The following is a 19420-nucleotide window of genomic DNA, read 5'->3' on the forward strand; positions in this document are numbered from 1 at the left end:
CAGCAATAATAAAAAATTTAGCAAAGTGATGATTTTCAAAAATTCTGATAAAATAGTAAAAAAATTTCCAAAAATGTAAAATTTGGTCTCCAAGCACATTTTAATATGAATAACACTTTGGAAGGTTCGAATCGACTATTTGAACTTTGAAAATGAAGATATGAGGGAGGGTGCACATTAGGAGCACAAAAGGAAGGGTGCATTTTAACCCTCCTCATATATATATATATATATAGAGGTGGACTACGGTGAGTTGTGAAGTAAAGCGACTATTTTACTTCACGCTCATATTTTGCGATTTTAAAGTTCAAAATGTCGATCCGAACTGTTCATCTTGTTCTCCATATTGAAATGTGCTTGGAGACCAAATTTTATATTTTTTGGAATTTTTTTACTATTTATTAAGCAATTTTGAAAGTCGCTGATCTGATGGTCCAGAAAATTTTACTGTTTTTTACTGTTTACAGCAAAACAGCAATTTTAAAAAATGCTTAATAAATAGTAAAAAAATTCCAAAAAATGTAAAATTTGGTCTCCAAGAACATTTCAATATGGATTAAACATCTAACGGTTCGGATTGATCGTTTGGACTTTCAAAATAAAAATACAGCGTGAAGTAGAAACGCGTTTTACTTCGCAACTCACCGTAGCCCATCTCTCTCTCTCTATATATATATATATATTAAATTATGTAACATACTCTTGTCAATAAAGCATTTGATAACACAATAAACTAAAAATCAAGCCGAATATAATCTTCACTCTAATAGTACATGCACTAGATGCACACTTGGCATGTACTGTAACCTCACAACAAAGAATAGTGACTAAATGAAGATCCAAACACATTAATTTTTGAGATTTGGACAAATATTCACATGATGCATTCATGCATATATTTTGGACCACCCCCCCTGAAAAATATAGACATATTATATGCAAACTCCAAGATTTTTATTATTTTTCTAATATAATGGGACCCGCTACTCAGGAACTGATTGGATTGGGGAAATCTTTTGAGGAACCTAGCTAGTCAAATTGAAAGTTAAGCAAACAAATGTACACGGGTAATTTATTCTTTGGTAACCCTGTAAATTTGATTCTAATTTAACTGATTTCCCCTTCTGAATATAAATAGCCAATTGTGAATTTGTGCGCATTGTCGATTTTATTGAAGAATATGGATGATTTAATTTGTTGATTGAAGAAAAATGATCGTTTTTTCAATATTTTTTTACACATTAGAAATATTTTGTTGAGACGGTTAGGAAGAATGAGGCTATGGTAATAATGTAATATACATATTACAGATCGATACGTGCTATGAATTCATATTTTTGCTTTAAAAATTTAAACAGCTGATTCGAACTATTATATATAATCTCCATATAAATACTTAGATATCAAATTTTATAATTTTTATTACTACTTCTTAGATAGATAAAAATTTACTTAATTTTCTTCTCTTGATATTCACGGATCCGTAATATGCATATTATTTATCATAATCTCAATTGTAAGAAAATTATATTATAATCAATGCAAAATGAGGTTGGAAGTACAAGTGCAAATGTGAAAACTATACATGCACTGTCCAATGAATAAATTAGGAGATCCCAGAGGAAATTAATTAATGTGCCGACGAATGCATGCAGCCAATGAGAATTATTAATGCTTGTGATGTGATTAGGTGCATGCATGCATCTTGTGCGTTCATGCATCTTTATTCTTGCTATTGCAAATAAATCCAAAATCAACTGAATGATTTGTTCCCAAGACTAGCAAACGTATCTGTTTATTGTAATATATTCAGCATCATTTGAGTAAAAAATAATTATGTAGATAAGTCATGCACATGTAATATATATCACAAAATTAGTTAAAGATTTAAATAGTAAATGGTGGATTTATAATTGGTAAAAAAAATTAATATTAACTATTACTATTGACAACCAAGAAAGTTATATCAATGAATGTCAAATATAAATATTAAATTTAGATACGTCGTGTATAATTTTTTTCAATTAAAAAATCATTGATCATCCATATGATTAAAAAAAAATATTAATTAATGGATAAAAGATTTTCAAATGGTATCAAAATTAATGTGCAGTCTATTTAAATCATGGACAACGTATTTGTAATTTAAATTTTGATGTTGGTAACCGCAAGTTCTGAATGTTGTCAAATAAAGTTGGTTCTCTGTAATAGTCTATATATTCCGTTTCAAAAATAGAACTACACCACAGTACAGTGTATGATAATATTTTTTTTTACTTTTAATGTACATGAAGAAAATTTGTTATTTCTTGTTTAATAAAATATCTTCTTTTTTAAAATTAGAGGGAATTTCATGTATATCCCTTAAAATACTTGAAATTACATATATTTTTCTTCTAAAATTTATAATATCATTTACCCTTTAAATTTAAATAACTCATAAATATACTCAATTATAGTATTTTCTATTAAAACTCAATTTTAAATTTAAAAAGTTTTTATTTTACCCACTATCAAAAATAAAATTGAACAATTGTGTAAAGTCTAATCATTCACAAGGTGAATTCTTATATTTAATTACATGTTATAATTTTTTTAGTGATAATAATAAATGATATAATGAGTTGAGTAACAAGCTGTCAAATATGGAAGAGAATTCCAAGCTTTGTAGATATATAACCGGCTAATAATACTGAACTTCTACCTTGTAAGCATGTTTATATATTATGCTACAACCAACTAATGGTAGTTTATTATATGGATTATCATGCCATACAAACTTATCAGTTAATTCCAAAATGTCAAACTTTTTAGTTCAAAGAATTAATTCGGATCACCCCGGTATCGCACTTACAATTATTAAATTACGATTGTTCTTTAATTATGGCATAAAAAATGGATCTCTATGTTTAAATAGGCACCGAATTTCAATCACTCCGCTGGAAATTCGCCACGTCATATTATACTTAATATGATATCTGGGACGATATAGATTTGGATTCAAATACATTAATTTTGTGTATCTTCATCATGTCCTTACTTTTAATTTTCTAATAACAAAATTATTAAATCTTATACATTATAATAAAACTGTTAAATATATTCTATATTATTTCTTTACATGCACATAAAATTTTATTTGCATTCCCTACAGTATCGGAGGCGAAATACTCATATGAACATGAGGAGGGTTCAAATGCACCCAAATTTTTGTACACCCAAATGCACCCTATCCTTTTTCTCCATTTTTAAAGTCTGAATAGTCAATCCGAACCGTTAAATGCGATCTATATATTAAGATGTACTTCGAGACCAAATTTTACATTTTTTGGAATTTTTTTACTATTTATTAAGCCACTTTGAAAATCGCTGATCCAATGGTCCAGAAAATGTAAAATCAGCGATTTTCAAAGTGACTTAATAAATAGTAAAAAAATTCCAAAAAATGTAAAATTTTGTCTCCAAGCACATCTTAATATATAGATCGCATCTAACAGTTCGGATTGACTATTCAGACTTTTAAAACGGAGAAAAAGAATTTAAAAAATAGAGTGCATTTAAGTGCACAAAAAATTGAATGCATTTGAATCCTCATCTATGAACATACCTATGCGGTAAGAAAGATACACTGAGACTTGTTTTTTTCCAATTTGGATTGTTTTACGTTAACAAATCCTGTTATGGGTCGGACCGAGTGACCCATGTTGAGCTCAGAGCCAGATTTTGTCAGTGGGCTCCTGCAATGATCTGAGAAAGAAGCTTTGAGAACCTCCCCCCTTCCCCCACCGACCCACCCACACACATACACGGCCCACCACCTCAGAATGAGATAAACATGTCTCGCTCGTGGCATCACATTATTCAATCGCCTCTGTTATTACTATTTTAATAGGCATCTTTTTTAGTGGTTAAAGGCATCACAGGATGCTATAAGGTGGTAATTTTTTGTTTTACTTTCCATCTTCGCGCTGGACATTAAGTAAAAAAAGAAAATGAAATGGATACTAAATTAATTAAACTAGTTATTTGATAGAATACACATATGAAGCAGTATAGATAAATCAGTGTTGTAAATAACGATATGTGGTCGTCAGATGAACATGGTACCGCTAAGCGATTAATCCGGAATAATTATAAATAATTAGCCGATTAGTTGGAAAAATCTGTGACGGTTTGATCACCGCCAACGACTAATTGACTGATTAATCGGTTTAAATAGACATTTATTACAACACTGAGATAAATTATTCAGATAATCCTTGTTTACTACATCAACGACAACAAGTGAATTAATAAAAATAGGAAGTTTCAAAAACTAGAAATTTTGATGCTTTCATTTGATAACACTTATAAAGATACCTTAATTTATTTCACCTTAAAATGCACTTCAAACTAATTTAATTTGATACTTGTAAAGATGCATAACTTGATAAAACAAATATTAACGTAAAAATTAACTTACATAATAAATACTTCTATCGATCATCAGTTATAAATACTTTCAGAAAATATAACGCAAGGTATAGTCAGGTACGGAATGCAGTCTATTGAAAAAACCTGGGGGATCCAGATCCGAACCGGCCGAACCGTGGACTAGACCCGAACTGACCCGACCCTTGCTAGACTCCTGGACCGGACCGGACTAACCCAAGGGACGGGTCTAGCAAGGGTTTGGACTGGATTTTTCCACTAGACCCGCCCAAACCTGTCCCGCACTAACCTGAGACCTGCTTAGATCCGGACTGGACTAACTCGAGACCCGCCTAGACCGGACCGGACCGGACTAAACAGAAACATACATGTTTCGTCCATAAACAGTACTGTTTCGGCCAAAAACTGTTCACTGTTTTAAAAAAAAAAAAAAAAACTGATCCGGACCCGAACTTGACCCGGACCGTGGACTAGACCGGACTGACCCGTGTGAATTTGGACCATGAGTCTAGCACAGATTTGGACCAACTCCTCCAAATTAAACCTGTCGGACCCTACCCGTGCGACTCCCGGACAGTGGGAACCGTGGACCGACCGCATCTGGACCGAACTGACCCGACCTGTTTTCAATTCACTAACGGAATGTATGTAAGAATCTGCAGTGATCACTTCTTTCAGTGAAATTGGATTGTTTAGATTTTTGATTGGAACTTTGGAGCATGTCTTTATGAATGCCAACACTCTTTTATTCAAAAAAAGTGAAAAAATAATAATAATAAATAATTATAGGGTTGTCATACTTTGACCAGTAAAATCGGAATCAAATCTGCTGAAATCCGGACCCTGAAATACTAAATTCAGCCGTCTAAATTTTGTATACACGAATCTCAAAGCAGAAAGTTTTTATGCAAAAATCTCAAAATATATATTGAAACATATAGACCGTTGAAATGAGAAATTCAGGTTCTTGAAATCCTAGGAGATTTCAGCAGATTTGTTTCCTGTAAAATCAGTAGGTCGATTCATACATCTTATATCACTTTGGATTTGTGTGGTTTTTACTGCAAATTTAATTGGACGGATTAATCATATGTTTTGGATAAGGTTTCTGCACATGTAGATCAGTAGATGTAACTGAGCTGTATAGACATATGGTCAGAGACTCAGAGGTTATTGAACTTTAGTACAATACGATAATCAATTATTAATATATTCGAGAAAAAACTAAAGATAATTTTTTATTTATAGAAAATATTGTACACTAATAGAGATAAAGAGAAATAGTGCTGTAGAATTTCAAGTCATAGAAAGATCGGAAAAAATATCCCGATTCAAAGGATTTTCTATTATTTTTTTTTTCTGATTGCCACGTATTCAATATGATGGAGGCCACAACAGTTTTTGTTTTCAATCCAACTACTAGATGGAAATAGGAACTAGTGTGGCCTCTATTATGCGTGCTGTAGATTTTCAATATTGAAGTATTAAATGGCGAAATTTAAATATATCATTTTCAATTTTTGTTATTTTTAGTAATTAAAAAATTAAATTATTATTATTTTCGATTTTATATATGAAACTAAATTAATGATTCAGTATGGACTCCAGTTCCATTGGATATTTGTAGGGACTGAATCAATAGTTTGATCCCAGCAGTTTTCGTAAGTTGCAGCTTGTTTCGACACAGAAAATTTTAAAACTTATGCGACCGAACAATTGATTCCATTACAATAAGCCCTCTCATTTCCTTCATTTCTTCTCTCCATCCGAGTCCTTATTGGAAAGAGGCTAATAAAATTGAACTATTAATTGTTTTTCGACACCCGTATATCATTAATTTGATAAATTATAAAAAAATATTGGACCCGTTAAACTAATACGATGAAACCGAACCAATTTGATCCCATTCGATTAGTCGAGAATAAAACAACCAGCTTGTTTTTGACAATATTTAAATTTCAGAAATAAAAATAAATAAATTATTATTATTTTTTCTATTTTACAGATGAAACTAAATCAATGATTTGGTTTGGACGTCCGGTCCCATTGGATATTTACAGGGACCAAATCAATAGTTTAGTTCCAATAATTTAAGTAAATTGCAGTATTTTTTTCACACACAAAAATAAAAAATTTCTGAGACTGAACTATTAATTCAGTACCAAAGAAAGTCTCTTCCACTTGGTTCCTCATTAGAAAGAGTTCAATATAATTGAATTATAATTGCTTTTCGACACTGTGTAGTCATTAGTATGATAAATTATGAAAATCAGTGGAAGCTCATTGACCTATATTTATTTATCTCATAAAAAAATATCTTGCTTTTAACCATTTTTAATTTTATAAAGTTAAAAAATTGAATAATTTCGAAAACACACACTGGCAGACTGGCTCTCCGGTTCCGATATTTCGAATTATTAAATGAGTCGGTGCGTTAGTAGTACAAAAGACCGACGAAGGCCCCATTAAAAAATATAAATAAATCAATGAGGCCGGTTAGACAAGTATTTCCTGGATCCAACAAACTGCCAGTAAATTACTAAAGCCGATAAATTAAATATTTAAGTCCAATAAGGAGAATGATGCAGTAAGAAAATTAAGTTGAATAGTATAGTCAATAAGCTAATACAAAGATCAATAAACTTAATAATAAGAGTAATAAGTAAAATAATAAAGCACACAACTAAAAAATCTGCTGGAGGACCCGTTGAAAGCTCATCAGACCACTGTTAATTAATTAAACAAAATATATAATTAAGTTATTTAATAATTAAAATGATGACAGCAACAATAATTTACATTTATCTTCAACAAAAACATGCCAGCTAGGATCTAAACAATATTCGATCGAATGTTATTTTATGCACAGCCATTTATTTTGTGGAGTAGAATTTCATGCAATATAACGGCGTACTTTATATGAGAGTAATTCCATGGGATCAGTAATGGTCAAAACGCACATATTTGCATTCATATGCAAGATCAGAGCATATGTCATATATATGCGCCAAAGAAATTTATATGCCAGATCCCTGGTTCTCAGCATAGGATACCATTTAATTAAGATAAATCACAAATAAAAAAGCCTGAAGCTAGCCTCCAGGCTCCAGTAATCTGGAAATAAATCTGCTGTGATTCTTCAGGAATCAGACCTGCTATTCCAAATCCAACCCTTTACTTTATGAAATGTACAAATTTCAAAATCAATAGTTCTCTGTGCACAAATCTCAAAATAAGGCTCTGTTTGACGGGTCTTGAAGGAATAGGAATCAAAAGTTTTGAACTTATTTTTACATATTCTGTCCGAGTGATTTTTTTCTCCCACGTGAACAGTAACCTTCACTCTTCTACTGAACAGGACCTAAATGAAGGGATGGATTTGAAATAGCAGGGTCATGTGATTCCTGAAGAATCACAGCAGATTTATTTCTCAGTAATCTAATCTAGGTTTGATGCAATAATTACTGTCCTGTACTATGATTATTGGGGGAATTTCACGTATACCCCTCAAAAACTTCAAAATTATGTATTTTCCCCTCTAAATTTGGAAATTACGTATTCCCCCTTCTAAAGTTCAAAAACTCACATATTTACCCATTTCATTGTCTTTTATATTAAAACTCATTATAAATATATAAAATACCTTTTTTACCCTTCATTAAAAGTATAAAATGCCCCATCGAACTCAAATTTGAATCTGAAGGGTTTCTCTACTGTCCGATCCGCACGTATTGCAATAAGATTATTGCGTGTTTGCTTCAAGATTCGTGCTAATCTAGCCCGCACGAATCTCAAAACAATTTTGATCTGTGTGCATCGCATTAAGATCTGTGTAAATTGCATCAATTTCAGTGTTTGTTCACTTCAAGATTCCTGCTGATCTAGCGCGCACGGTTCTCAAAGCAATTCAGACGGTAGAGGAACCTTTAGATTCAAATTGGAGTCAGATGGGTATTTTATGCTTTTTAATAAAAGGGTAAAATAAGTATTTTATAAATTTAGAATGTATTTTAATAGAAAAGACAATAAAATGGGTAAATATGTGAGTTTTTGAAGTTTAGAGGGGGAAATATGTAATTTTAAATTTTAGAGGGGGAAATACGTAATTTTGAAATTTTTGAGGGGTATACGTGAAATTCCCCCATGATTATTTTAGTGCCGCTCTCTCCCCTCTGGTTTTAGCGCCCAAAATATGTTATAATAAGCTGTTTCCTGATCCTCTCTCGTGCGGATCGTGCCAAGGCCTGAAACATTTTTTTTTTTTTGTGTGTGTATCTGGTCATTTCATAGTCTACGGAAATTAAATTAAGAGACAATCAGACAACTGAAAAATCTTTTAATGGAACTTAGCACCGCATTGACGCTAAGTTTCATTGCCCAAAATGTGACCAGTATTATAAAGTCGCTATGGAGAAACTGGCATTTAATGAACAATAGTATTTGCACCATAGATGCATTTTACTTATCAACTGCTTTTCATTTTTTTTCTTTAGAAAAAAGAAAGTAAATTTGATGGGAGTCATCAGTCACGGGCCTCATGGCTGAAGAAATTGATAAGGATATTGATAATGTTGCTTTAGCTTCATGTTAGCACATGAGTTATATTTTTTTTTTTTCATTTTGACTTCCTGTCTGTGCGCTGTACGAAGTGAAAACAATGCTGTCAATATCCTTATCCCAAGAAATGTTCATGATTATAAGAAAATAATAAATTTCTGGAACAATGGGGGAGTAGATCGGATGTAAATTGGTTTTTCTGCTAATATATCTCATAGTGCATTTAATTGAAAATTTCAGCCAACTTAAATATTCCGAAATAAAATAAAGGTTAGGAGGACATGCATGCCTTGTATAAAGAGGTGGTGCCCCAAATAGAAACGCGAAAATTATGCTAGTAAAGAAAAGATGAACTAAGAAAAAAAATAAAATAATAAAAAGATATAAAATAGATTTGAAACATGTTCGATCCCAAAGGTAAAATATAAATTAAAATTCAATTCCCGACCTAAATTAGGTGCCATTTTTGGGTAAATCGATCACAATGTACAGCAGAGTGGCTACGGCCCCTTTCTTTTTCATTAATCCCTAATAAGGGCTAATATTTGGGCTTTGAAGGCCGTATATTAGTTGACAATTGACACGAATGTTGGGCTCCTTTTATTTTACTAAAATAAAAATGAGTTTAAGGCAATAAAACAACAATTTGAAAGCTATATTGTCATGCGTCAAACATCTACATTATAAGCTTATAATTTAATTCCTTTGGGACTGTTTGTCAACTACATAGCATGACCGTAACCACAATGTATAGAAATGTATACTTCCAAGTTTTTGGCAGCCTAACGAGTAACGACATGGCATATCTTACTAGACTAGAGTATGAAACCTAAGAATTTTCTTATTTCTTTGTTATATGATTCATACCATTTTTTTTCCACGAATTTTTTTTTGATAAACTGACAGCAGCTGCCAGGTTCCTTCCACGAAATTACAGTCCGAGTTTTATGAGATTCACATTATGAAAGTTCTATGAAGTACATAAAATATGCAAAAAAAAAAAAAAAAAATTTAACTTGACCAAAACAAAATGGTATTGGACTTGTCCATGTCTATTTTTGATGCCGAAATTTTTATTTATACTCTTTCAAAAAGAAAAAAGATAAGTCAAAACATCTCATATCACAAAGAATTCTATATTTATCCGAGCTACTAACTCAATAGGCAGTCTATTTATGGGGGTCGCAGATTGACTTAGAGGTCCTCCATTTATCCGGACCGCTAAGCCAATATGCTATCCATTTATGAGGGTTGCAGATTGGCTTAGAGGTCTCTCAAAACTTAAATATATTTAATATTACAGTGTATTTTTTGGACTTTTGGAAGACCTCTAAACCAATTTGCGGTCTCCATAAATGGACCACATATTGGCTTAGCGGCCGTTAAATGTGGAATTCCTCATATTGTGGGGTGTTTTGGTTTATTTTTTTTTATTATGTTATAAATAAAAATTTCGGTTTTTGATATCATAATTGTCGTTATCGTACAACTGCATTCACGATGAAAACTGTCTGAATCAATTGAATACATCTTAATGTAAAAGTGATAATATCATTTATTAAAAGAATAAAAAATCCCGTCTTAAAAGAACAAAATTGAGTTGATGGTTGGTTGAAATTTATAGTATGGAAATAATATGGTGAATCATTTTTGAGGTACTTGAATAATAATCCACCATTGGATCAATCCGGTGGTTTGGATCAAATATCAATTAGATTGATGAAAACAACATGAAGGATATGAATTACATTTCCTCGACGCAATAGAACAACTTTTTAAACACAGTTATATAACATCAATGCAGTGTATTATAAATTTATAACGCACTTGGTAAGTGCGTTGTAACGCTTCAGGGGCCAGAGAGGCGTCTCTCTGCTTGATCGTCTAGATGATTTGCAAATATATGCAAATATGCCCGGACATTAAAAAAAAAGTATTATAATTGAAAACTATGCTTCCATTTGGTATGGTTATTCACGATCGTTTTCTTATCAGCCCAATAATATCTTACGTTTAGTTAATTACATTTTGCCTTCTCTTCTCTTCTTTTAATTATTCTCCGCTACTTACAAAAAGTAACTCCCCTCTCTTTTAACATCTTTTTTTAACATCATGTGACTATGTGAGTGCTTGGCTTGGCTTGGCTTTATGATAACTTTTTATGATCCTTAAAGGTTCTCGACTTTATATTATGTTATTGAGTGAGTCTATGGTACTATGCATATTACGATTTGGCACTGTGCTACGGCTCTATATTCGAGTTTTCAAATCCTAACGGTCGATCCGAACCGTTCATCTTGTTCTCCATATTAATATGTGTTTGGAGACCAAATTTTACATTTTTTGAAATTTTTTTACTGTTTATTTAGATATTTAGAAAATCACTTGATCTGAAAATTCTGAACCATCCAAAAACAGTGATTTTCAATAAATCTAAAAAAATAGTAAAAAAATTTCAAAAAAATGTAAAATTTGATCTCCAAACACATATTAATATGGAGAACAAGATGAACAATTCGGATCGACCGTTAGAATTTGAAAACTCGAATATAGAGCCGTAGCACGGTGCCAAATCGTAATATGCATAGTACCATAGACTCACTCTATGTTATTTGTGTAAGAATCATCTCGCTTTTCTTTAAAATTAGTATTTATTGAAAGAAAGAGATATGTTGACATCTGTACTTTCTTGTTACAACCCATAACAATCGATAAACTAAATAGTAAAATAGTAAAATACAAAAGAAAATTATGAATATGTTCTTCATAGTTAAATAAACTGTATATCAAGTTCGGTGCATTTTAGAAATTGTTTAGTCTTCACAAGTTCTCGACTTTATCTCCATTTTTATATTAAGCACGTAAATGTCTTGATCTGCTAACTGATTTGATTAAAAAATAAAATTTTGTTTTCGTTTTGCATTTATCATCCTGACAAATATTACAGATTGAATATCAACACTCTGATCAAATATTCTGATTCTATGCAAAAAAAAATTATGTTTTTTACGTGTAGAAGTCAAAATTTATTTAGACACGTACTCTTCATATGCGAATTGTACTATCTTTCTCATTGATCATAATTTATTTATTCGTTTAAATGTCATTTAAATAATGTTTGAATTGATTTGTCATGTCTTCATTTATTTCTATTAATTTATAATTTAATATTAGTTAAGAAATGTTGTTTTTCATTTAATGTGTCATTTTGTTTGATAAAAATATGTCAAAAAGATAAAGAAAATGTTATTTAATATATAATTTTAAAACTATTATTTACGTGTAGATGTAATTTAATATGTTATATTTAAACAAAATTATTTGTTATTGAATTTAATTATTTTTCCAACATTTATGTCATTTTTATATGAGATTTTTAGTCTATTATAATATGTTCCGTTATTCCTGTTCAATTCAGTTGCAAGATACTAGTATATTGTTATTTGTGTGAGAGTGTAGTTTGATTTGAGAAACTATTTTTTTTGCTTGTTCGCGAAAGATTGGTCCGGGTCTTCCAAATTTATTATTTATAGAACGGAAGAGATACGATGACAAATTGTATTTTATTATTAGAACTAGAAGGGAAGAAAATATTTGTCCGGCTTTCCACTCAAAATCTCCATTTCATTTTCTTTACACCATAACAATTTATAAAATAATTATTATAAATAAAAAATAACATTATGAATATATTATTTATAGTTAAAAAAATGTTTATCAAAATTGGTGCATTTTAAAATTGTTCAGCCAGCGATCAAGTATCGATAAAAACGAACTGTTAATTTTGTAAACTACTCGATGGATGATCAATCAACTTTTAAATTGCATCAAATTTAATTAATGCAGTATCTATCTGAACTTAGAGAAGATATGTACTTTTTACTTTTTTATTTTTCATAACCATTTGGTCAGTTGTCATGATTGTAACTGTTCACTCAAAAGTATATAACAAAGTTTTAGTATAGCAAGCTATACCTTTTAATCTAGACTACACTGTGATTCAGACTGCAAGTATATAATCCTATCGATAGTATGGTCAGATATCGATCCAGAAAACGGTTCAAGTATTAACTAGATTTTACCTAAATTACTTAAAAACTAGAAGTTGAAAATGATAATTTGATTGTACTTAAAATAATAAAGATTTTTGGTTTTGATTTTAGAAAGAATAAAAAAAAAAGTGTTCCCAGGATAATGACTTTATCTCAGTTCTGTCTCAAGGTTCCCGGTCCGTGTAGTGTCCTACACGAGCCATGTCCAGTGTACACGGGCCGGGTACTGTCATACACAATCTGTGTGGTCCCCGAGTGAATGCAGCAGTTATTGTTTCCTTGTATTGTTCCTTTGTGTATGGTTCTACTGACCAGACCTAATGTTCCTAAACCTCAACTATATGCCCTCGTTAGATTCTAGATCTCAATTGTCGTATATTGGTCCGAATTACCTAGTTGCTTGTTTGGTATACTAAAGGTAACCTCTATCCGTCGATATGAGGAAATGTTCACCTGTTGGCTACTATTTGATTTCACCTTTCGGATCACTAATCCTACCTCATGTACTTAGTTTGGTTGAGAGATTATAAGGGCCAAAGTACCTTCTAGATGTCACCATGCATCTAGTGGTAAATCAATAAAAATCAAACAATTTAATCTAAGCAATTAAAATCAAACACAATCAAGCAAACACAAATTTCAACACAAAAATCCAATAACTGACATGCAAAACAAAACATTCGATTACATCACAACCTTAGAAACTAAAAGGTCTAAACTAACATAGTTAAAGAGAAAACAAAATAAATAGAAAGAAGAAAGAAATGATAAGACTCTAAGAAATCAAGCTCCAAACCAAGCCTCCTTTTTCCAAGCCCTCAAAACAAAGTGGAGAAGAATATTGGCATCTCAGAGATGGCCTCTCCAAAGGGGAGATCCCCCAAAAGGAAAGATCTCCTCCTCCTGCTGCCTCCCTCTCCTTTATAGCTATTTTGTGACTTGGGGGGCAAGCAATCAAGAATGGAAGGTGAATTAGTCAAGATCTCTTGAGATATGGCAATAAATTTCAGCTGATGTCTTTCTAAAAAGATTCTTGTGATTTGCACATAACAAATTCTGATTTATAACCTTCATGGAATTGTAGATCTCGTTGTCCTCTTTCCAGTAAGCCTTTTATTTGCCTAAAACGAAGTTCGTATGACCAAGATATGGTAAAAATACGAAAAGATGTCGAAAGCTAGAATTTTCATATTTGCTCTGTTTGCTTTCTGCGCGGCCCGCGTGGACTCTGCATGGTCTGTGTCCTGCCTCTGTTTCTGCTGTGAGCCAAACTTCAAATGGGCATAACTCATTATCCGTAACTCCGTTTTCAGTGTTTTACCACTTTTCGGAAAGTTTGCGAGAAGATCTATAATTTGCTCCATTTCCTGAAATTTAAATAGACTTGGGACAGTAACTTGATTCTTGGTATAATTCTAAACTAAATTAAACTAAATTAACCTAAATGCATGAAAATTGGTCAAATTATTGATATGAAACCCTAGGCAAAAGTATATATAATTTATGCTCATCAGTAACAAAAACAATTGCTGTCAATATAACAATCACATTTCATAGTAATTTTTACTTATTTAAATATCAATTTTTAACTTGATTAAGAGTTACTCCCTAACTTGTTTTAAGTATCAAGCTTCATATATATTTCTATAAATAAATTTTTATTAACAAGTGTTAACTCTTAGTTATGAAATTAAAAATATTTTGACAAGTAGCATGCAAAATTCTCTATTAGCCAGTGTCAGACATGATGCAGGCAATTTATGACAATTTAAGCTTTCCAATCTAGATATGTAAAAGTCATAATTGTTTTTTTGAGTTTTTATAATGACATGGGCAGAAAATAATGCAAGAAATTGAATAATTATTATCATTAAAAAAAAATCGCCATGAGCCTTTGATAGAAAAAATAGTGGAAGATGGTTAACATCTCTATTTATTTCTCTTGGCTTGGTAAAACTTCTACTTGGCCACATTTTCATAATAAAAAGTTTCAATCTATAAAAAAATCAGTAGAGTGAGATCGACTTAAAAGTAATTGTTGATTTGACGGTTACAACTATTTTAGCATGCATCCATTATGCGATTAAAGTAAATATTGAGACATTTTATGATCACTACGTGAATATGTCATTATCCGTGAGGGTAAATTAAAAGTGATGATTACCAAACGTATACCGACAAAAAATATTGTTTCTGAGAATATCGTTATTACCAACATGAGTATCTGTGACGATACTGACAGTTAAAAACATTTTTATCTTCGCAGATAGTTTGTTTGTATATCATACAATTTTTTTTAGTCCGAGAGTTCATTATATTCTATGATAACAAATAGTTAATTAGTAAAGAATTGTCTTTAACAATTTCAAACTTTAATTGTTCTTGAAAGTTCACTATTTATTACTACAAGAATCTGTTTCGTATAAAAAAATAGTAATATTTTATTGAGAAATAAAAATTAACTATTGTTGAGGATAGAACCACATAAATCGCTATTTTTAAATGTATGAATATTACCGACAGGTGTATTCGTAAGAACACTGATAATGTTAAACAATTTTATTCTTGCGGTTAAAATAAATTCTCATTGGCAGTAAATAGAAGAAGAAGATTAATATCCAGTCTTAATTTTTTCGTTTTATTAATTATTGATGTTGACGTGTTACATGCCACTAGGTAAGCACGCACTGGGGCTCTATATCTGCTCCCATTTAAATATCCTCTTGGTCACCTCTGAAGTCTTTCATTTGGGCTGTTAGGTAAGTTGAACCTAATTCTCTATTGGTGTCTTTTTCCAAATTTAATCACCCAAAATCTAACCTGGTGCCCATACAGAGAGAATACAGAGAGAACTCCACCTCTATAATTTTTTTTTTTTTTTTATAATTCTTCATTTTCCTGTTACCTGAAAAGAACTGACCGATCCAGTGTAATTACTTGTCAACATAATTGGATGCATATTGCTGAACAATGACTCGGAAGAAGGTTCTTTAAATTAATAAATAAACTAAAATCCAGTGAAGAAGCAACACCACGAGATTCTAGAAATAACCAGATAATGTGTTAAGTGGAAACAAGGCCATTTAATTTATATCTGGCAAAAGCAATCCCCTTCCTCTATTTGACCAAATCAAAACATGACACCAATCAATAAAACAGTAGAACATTCCAAGATGAGACTAATTAATTACTATAGCGGTTTGTGTGTATTGTGTGTGTGAAGCGAACCAATCTGGAATCCCAATTGGCTGAGTTGTGATACATGCCGTGTACCAACTTGGCATGACTCATACCGACCTGGCCAACCCATTTATTTAATTTCTTCTGATAACTGTGGTTTTTAGTATATCTCATCTTCACCGAATATTTTTAATTTGGTCATCAAAAGTTCAGTGGTAGATATCGAAAAGATATAACCGTAGATACTGAAATTATGAAATTTGATGGATACCAATTTGATTGAAAATATATATACTGTATTTTTTTTTTTTTTTTGTATAATTCTGAAAAAGTTGGGTGGTTGTTCCACTGGTTGAAGAGATAGACATCTGTGTTGCCTAGCAAAACAAGTTTGAATTCTTCGTTGGACAATTAATATTTCTTTTAGATAATTCCTAGCGATTCACACTATAGAACCTTTGGTTCTCTGTTTCAAATTTTTGGTGCAGTTCCCATAACAGGTCATTGACAGACACTAGTGGAAAATAAGCAATCAGGATCGGTTATATAAGTCTATTAGTATCGGAATATAACCGATCTTGATGAAGGCGATACTGATACTATCAGGATCGGTTTCATATTTTATAACCAACCGATCTTAATAAATATTATCTAGATCGGTTATATCACAGAACCGATCCAGATAATTTACTATCAAGATCAGTTATACATAAAAACCGATCTTGATAGTTTAGTATCTGGATCGGTTTTCCCTATATCACCGATCTTGATATAATTTTTCAAATTTATATATTCCTATATTTTGACATATCAAGATCGGCTGAACATAAAAAAACCGATCCAGATACTTAACTATCAGGATCGGTTCTTATGTATAACTGATCTTGATAGTAAATTATCTGGATCGGTTTCGTGTTTTTATTTGAAACCGATCCAGATACTTAACTATCAAGATCAGTTTTTATGTAAAACTGATCCTGATAGTTTAGTATCTGGATCAGTTTTAATTTTTTTATTTCAAACCGATTTTGATAGTTCAAAATATAATAATAAAAAAATTTCCAAAATTATATCAAGATCGGTTTCATATATAAAACCGATCCAAATACTACTATCTAGATCGGTTTTGTATATAAAACCGATCCAGATCTATCAAGATCGGTTTTGTAAATAAAACCAATCCAGATAGTTGTATATGGATCGGTTTTATTTACAAAACTGATCTTGAGAGTAGTATTTGGATCGGTTTTATATATAAAACCGATCTTGATATGTTGAAATTTAATTTTTAATTTTTAATTAGTTTTCTAGATCGGTTTCGTAAACAGAACCGATCCTGATGTTTTGGTGAATCTAAAAAATAAAATTTAATTTAATAGGCCAGATTCCATATATATATATACTGGCCTAATATGCTACAGATACAAATCACATAAAAATATTGAAATAGATATGCATACAAACATACACATCCAAAGTTAAACATCATACACATCCTAAGTTAAACATCATACACATCCTAAATTATTACAAACAATTCATGTTCATGCAAATTAAATTTACACAACACATCCTAAATTATTGTTGTACTTCTTGTCGACTTGACCTCATTTAGAAAATATTGAACCCACATTTTTCGTAAGTTGCTCAAGCGTTGCACAGTATGTTTAGCGGGAATGTTCTGCATTTTTTAAAAGATGAAACTGCATGCACAATTATATTTGAAGCAACAATGTTTAATTACTTTTTGAAAGTATATAAATGCATACCTTCAAGTTTGGAAAAGAATCCATGTGTTCGTTTATTATGTCTTCCACGAGCAACATGACATAATATGCACATTCCCAGCTGGCAGGTTGTTGTGGGCACTATATAACAAGTTTGAAAATATTGAAATGTATGGTAATAAGCATTCAACTGGCTTTTATGTCTAGATGTTAACTTTTTTTTGCATCTAGGTCCCTATAATCATATATCTCAATAGGAACTATTACCTTGCAGTCGTTATGAATCTTTAAAGAAGTCTCCATTACCCCGACGAAGACACTGTTGAAATATAAACACATTGAACAATCAGTACTTACGAGAGATATTAAAAATGATAAAAAAATCTAATGCATTCTAGACAAGCGTAAAATTTCAGAAGGCACTTACTCCTCGACCGCAGCAGTGATCATTATCATTTTTTTACTCTTCTTGTCGGAATCGTACACGTACAATGCACTTTCGCTTGGCATAAGCACAGCCAATATCCAATGATTTCTGCATGTTAGGTTTGTAGCATGTCATATTCTATAATTTATATGAATAGAAAGAAATATAATGAAATTAGAATATATATATAACACTAACATCTGATGATAAGGTATAAAAATCAATCTCTTGTCCTGATTTGCTTTGAGTACTTCCCCTATGTATCGAAGAACACCTCCTCGGTCATCATTCAGCATGTTGGCATTCGTTCTCTCGGGGTCCATGAAACCAACATGCTCATCGGGAAACTCCTCCTTGATGAATTTGTGCCAGTACCTAAAATAGAAAAAAAGGGATACAGGTGTTCTCAATTTTGTGAAATTAGAATTAAAAGTACTAAATTATGTAATTATTACGAATATTAACCCACAGCATCCAGATCTGAATTACTGGTACAGTGAGCCACTCCGACGGTGCGAGCAAAGCCGCATAATCATCTGGATAAACGGATATGGGGTCTGGTGAACAGAAAAGATCAAGTGGCGGATCAATTGTGAATGGATTGCCATCTAGCTCCGAAAACAGATCACGCAGATGCTTGAATGTTCGTCCCAGCTTGTCAAAGTTGATACCATCAAACGCCTTGCAGTGACTCGTTGCGTTCCGACCTCCTGGAACCTGTACCTCTTTGCGTGGTTCCTTCAAAGTTTAGTAATAAATTGAAATAAAATCCATAATCAATTATAACTATGTCATATATATAGATACAAATTAAGAAGTATAAGAACTTAATAATATACCTCATCTGAACCGACCACTATCATGGACATCGGCCATGCAGTGAAACTGCCGAGGACCGATGCAAGGGTTAACTGCTCACCATTTGGTACAGGATCAAATATTTGCACTCCGGGTTGCCATAATTCTTTTAAATCCTCAATCAATGGCGCTAGATACACATCTATGTCGTTCCCGGGCTGTTTGGGTCCTGATATGAGCAAGGTCAA

The sequence above is a fragment of the Carex rostrata genome, chromosome 20, assembly GCF_964058835.1.
Source record: "Carex rostrata chromosome 20, lpCarRost1.2, whole genome shotgun sequence".
Classification (NCBI taxonomy): domain Eukaryota; kingdom Viridiplantae; phylum Streptophyta; class Magnoliopsida; order Poales; family Cyperaceae; genus Carex; species Carex rostrata.